Genomic DNA, 5,750 nt, shown 5'->3' on the forward strand with positions numbered 1-5,750 from the left:
GAAATAGATATCTGTATTCCTATGCAATGTGTGTGTATATATGTGTGTATGTATGTGTACATATGTGTGTGTGTTTGTGATTGTGTTAGTTTCCTGTGGCTACTGTATTTTCTTCTGGTACAGAGATGACATCTTTCACACAACAGTTTGTATCTCTTGTTTTGGGGAAGAAACGGGGGGATGAGATTGCTCTTCTTGTATCATCTATCTATCTATCTATCTATCTATCTATCTATCTATCTATCTATCTTCTTATGCTGTGTGTGTGTATGTATATATAGATATTTATTCCTATTTTATGTGTGTGTATATATGTATGTATATCTGTATATCATATCTATCTTCCTGTGCTGTGTATGTACATATATATGGATATATATTCCTATCTTATGTGTGTGTATATATGTATGTATATTTATAGATCATATCTATCTATATATCTTCTTATGCTGTGTATGTGAGTATATATATGGATATATATTCCTATCTTATGAGTGTGTATACGTATGTATGTATATCTATAGATCATATCTATCTTCTTATGCTGTGCGTGTATATATAGACATATTGCTGTCTTATGTGTGTGTATATATGTATGTGTATCTATAGATCCTATCTATCTATCTATCTATCTATCTATCTATCTATCTATCTATCTAACTATATTATGTATATGAACTCCTAGCTCAGATCAGGGAAAGCACCTGGAAGAAAAATTGTCCCTGTAGCAAGGCCTATAACAACCTGGTATGCAAAGCTTGACTTCTAACATGATTCCTACCATGGAGAATCTGGTCTCTTTGAAAAACCATCCAATCCCAAGACTAAAACTGGGATGGCACAGAAAACACTTGGGATATCAGGTTATCTTTCTGTGGAAGGAAATAAGGAAGTGCAAATAAAATAGACAGCTAAATCAAAAATAAAGCAAGAGCCAGTTTGAAGGAGTCTGTGCTGACCAGATGTAGAACAATTTGGTCATCAAAATAAAGGTTCAGTGGATTGTAAAACTATTGAAATATAGAAGTGTTTAAGTCAATACTGATAATAGATAAAAAGAAAGACAGACAGACATGAGGTGGAGAGAAGATTCCCCCTTGGGTGGCATGCAGAGGGCCACCTGTGCTGAGAACTGCAGACGTGGCAGGTCACGGGTTTGACGTGAAGATGGACAAGCATGAGAAATAGTCATCCCCAGAGGCAAAATCCAGGAGAAAATATTGATTAGGGGCAGAACATTTACATATTCTCGACGTGTTTCTTTACGGATTGCTTTTTAATTGCAACGTTTCTCCATTCACTGAGAAACAATCAACTCCTTGACGGGCTATCAAAATGAACATCACCAACATACCATATTTTCCCAGTATTTCCATTTGGAACAATATGAGAGAAATAAAATGTCTCCACATGAAATTCACACAAGGAGTATATAGCCTGAATCAACACATAAGGCAGCATCTGACAAAACTAAATTGAGGAACACTGTATGGACTAACTGGCCCAATTCCTTGAAAATGCCAGCGTCATGAAAGAAAATAGGCTGAAAAATAGTTTTTAAAGAAAGCCTGGGTTCTGAGTAGACATGACAAAAATACAGTATGTGATCTGTACCTGGATGCCACACTGAAGGAAAAAAACGCTTCATGAAATAATTTTAACTTTGATACAATCAGGACGTGGATGGCTGAGGAGGTGGAAATATTATATGCCAAGTGGCAGAATAGGACACCTGAAAATACGCTGCTTTGGCATAGGGGTTATTTCAAGCTAAAGGCACCAAAGAAAACAACAGATGCAAGAAGAGCAATCTAATCTCCCCCTTTTCTTCCCCAAAACGAGGGATACAAACTCCTGTGTGAAAGATGTCATCTCTGTACCAGAAGAAAATAAATTTTCTTCAAGAAGTCATAGCTAAGACAGAATTCTGTACAAACAGACCTTGTTAAAATAATTCTTATTTTATTTTAGCCTTCCCACATAGTTTAGTTATAGTTCCACAATTGCTTATCTTTGCTCAACTTAGTATAACACCATTTAGGTTTTACTAATTCTTTGGGTCTTCATTTTCTTATGAAGAATCCCTTGTTAAATCCAGAACTTAATAACCCAGCTGTTATGAAACAATATCTTCACTCTTATGAGATACACCCTGAAGTTTTAAGGAATAAAATAGCTACATACTTTCAGCATGATTCTGAAAAAAGAATGATATGGAAGGAAAGAGGAAGGGAATGAGAGAAGGAAAGAGACCGAGAAGCAGACAGGGAGGGAAGAAGAAAAGAATATGATAAAACAAAGGTTAAAAATTGGTGAATCTGATTTCCAGTACCTGATATATAAGCAGAATGAAAGTTACTGGTCCCATCTTTAAAACAAGGAGAAAAACTGAAGAATCAGAAAATCAGTGTCTTTTCTTGGATCAGCCAGATGTCTCAGGGCAAAGTGCCTACCAAAAACTAGAGAGACAGATAAAGAGATAAACAGACTGTGCCTGTGTGTTGGCGTAGGGGGGATATGGAAAGTCTGTAACTTCTGCTCCATTTTTTTATGAACATGGAACTGCTCTAAAATGAACTCTAGTTAAAAAGAAATTAAATACAAATAACTACAACAACAACTGATAATAGAACCAACAAAAATTAAACACTGAGGTATGCATCTTTCCCATGATGATCATGATGTAAGAATCTTGCCTATGCAGGTAATAAAATTTTCTGCAATGTTTTCTTATAGATAACTTACAGTTTTTACTTTTAGGTCTACCATTCCTATTTCTAGTTTGTCAATGTTTTCAGTTATGAATAAGTGTTGGATTTTCCTTATCATTTTCCTTATCTATGGAAATAATCATGTGAATTTTCTCAGTGTATTAATTGATTTTTGAAGGTTAAACCAAACTTCCATTCTTGCTACATGTATATTTAGTCATTATGTATTAATTTTTATAAATTACTCGTCAGTGATGTTCCTGGTTCATTTATTTCTCATAAATTAATCCAGTTAAACCACGATTAATTGAAAATATTTTCCATTGAACTGCCTTAGCATTTATTTTTTTAAAACAACAGAAAAGTTTGTGACATTCTATTCTAAAACTTGCTCCTTTGCTACTCTGACCACAAATCTATTTGTTTATTTTGCCTATATTTGTATCAAATCTATACTATGTTCATTATTATGAACAGATACTAAGACTTGAAATCATCAGATTAAGTCACTCAGTTTTGTCTTTTTCCAGGTTTATTTTGACTATTCTAGATATTTTATATTTTTAAATATTTTATATTTACATATAAAATTTACAATAATTAAATCAACACCAAAACAAATACCAAAATATCCTACTGGAGCTGTAATTGGGCTTAGAGGAATCTCAAATGTGGAGATTAGATAAGTGTGTGTAGAGTTAGCATTTCAAAAATTATTAAATCTTCCAATCTGGGAGCTCAGTATGCTTTTCCATTAAGTCTTTTAAATTTATCTCAGAAAGGTTTTAATGCATATATTTTATTATAACAATATATGTGTTTGTTATATATCTACATTTATACCTAGAAATTTTGTTTCTGATGGAATTTTAAATAGAACAGTTAAAATTTTAATTTTCCAGTAGTTTGCTACTAGTACATAGGAATGAAATAAATTGTATGTCCACTTTGCATTTTTTGATAAATTCACTTACTATTTCTAGCATTTTTTGTAAATTCTACAGAGTTTTACATAAATAGTCACACTTGTAGACAAAGATGATATTTGTCTTTCTTTTTAGTATTTATGTATCCTATTTCTTTTGCTTTATTGCATTGGGGAGGATCTTAAGCTAAGATTGAGTAGAAGTGGTGAGCACAGACATTCTTGTCCTCTGCCAAGGAAACACAGAGTAGAAGTTTCTTTAGTTGCCAGGTTGTAAAAAATGTGGATAAAAGGGAAGCTTTCTGAATATTTGATTCATAGCAGCATTTGATTTTACCCTTGAAAATGTTTAGAAATTATCTACATGGACAATGAAAGTGAAATCATTTTAGGCAGAAGGAAGAATAACAGAATATGCATAAAGTCACTACACGACTTTAAAGGAGATTCACACTGGAGATTATAAAACAGATTGTTGGGTTATAACGTTTTGGAAATAAGCATAACGTTATTCACCCACAGATGTGTGTCCACTGTGTGTAATGTTGACTAGTATTTATTTATTTTTGGCTTCTGCATTGATTACACTACCTTCTTCTCTTCTGTTGAGATATACCAACATCCATAAATAATTTTATGAATATATTTGTTTACCAAAAATATCAGAATCCCCAAAGGAATCAAATTGAATCTATTAAAATTGTGATTTATACTGAAATTATTTGTACCAATGACCAAAAAGGAAAGTATATATAGAACTAGAGTTTACAAAGTAAAGAAGAAATGAGGAAACACAAGAAAACATAATCTTACTCAAGTTGCAGGACATATGAATCAGTTGTAGGGAATGCATGATTTGTCTATGAAATAGAATAAATATTACATATTGAAGGGCCTCAGATATCTGTGAAATGCACACATACACTTTGATAATATGTACGCTTGCATTTGTGTGCACGTAAATCGTGTGTAAATCATGTAAAGTGCCATATACTGTAATATATAGTATGCCATTTTCCTCCTTATAGTAACCAACCTATGGGAATAAAAGTGTGCATCTGAGATTCTTTTATAACTTCATCTGTAAAATGGATGCTGTTTTAAGTTAAATAAGATCAGAACTTCCATAGCTAGTGAAAAATAAAGTTGTAAAATAATAACTAACGGTGTTTTCCTGTTGAAGGAAGTAATTAAAATCTACTTGTGAACCATACAATTTGTGTGGATTTGTAGATGTGTAGTAGATTATTAAAACAATTATTACTTTTCCATGGGTTAAGCTTTGAAACAATTAGAAACACATACATTTGGAGGAATGTGATATACATTGTTATAACCTCAAAGTAACTTAATAGATTATTGGCTTCAGGTAATGAAATTTCTGTGGAGAAATTAGTACACCACATATTTTTGAAGATATTTTACTAGCTATCTTTTTTTTAAAAAAGTAGTAGGCCCAAGAACAAATAATGAATTTCATCTTTTTAGAAAAAATAGATCCTTTCCATTTAAATCAATTCACTAGATCTTTTCTATTTAAATCAATTTCTACCTTAATTTTTCCTTGGAAGACTTGGCATATATTCCCAAAATGTATATGCAGAAAACATAACAATTTATAATATCCTCAGGTATATTTGTTAGTTCGTTTCTAAAATAACTTATGAGATAAAATATAATCATATTTCAGCTGGCATACTGATAATGTTGACACTGTTCTAAATCCAACAGTCTCTCACCCTAACACAATAGAAACAGAAACCAGAAAACATTTGCGATAATTACTTTGCACATATATACTTAGAGATTGCTTGGTAACCTATGTAATATATAATATATATTGAATATTTGTAATAATTTCTCTAAATGTGAACACTGTTGTTATTGCTGTGTACTTCACGAGGAAGCTTCTGAGCCTGAACAGATGTGCATAAAGTCTATACTCCCTTAAGTGTTTGCTTCCTGACAGTTTTTTCCTATTGATACCATTATAACTTCCTACAGACCCAGATCATCACTCTGTCTGCAACTTAGGTGTCTTTTTTGCATTTTATATGCATGCGCATGCATTTGTTTGCTCTTTTTTCCTTCTCTGAAATTTTTTATTTGTAGAG

This window comes from Pongo pygmaeus, chromosome 14, assembly GCF_028885625.2.
Source record: "Pongo pygmaeus isolate AG05252 chromosome 14, NHGRI_mPonPyg2-v2.0_pri, whole genome shotgun sequence".
In the NCBI taxonomy this organism is placed as follows: domain Eukaryota; kingdom Metazoa; phylum Chordata; class Mammalia; order Primates; family Hominidae; genus Pongo; species Pongo pygmaeus.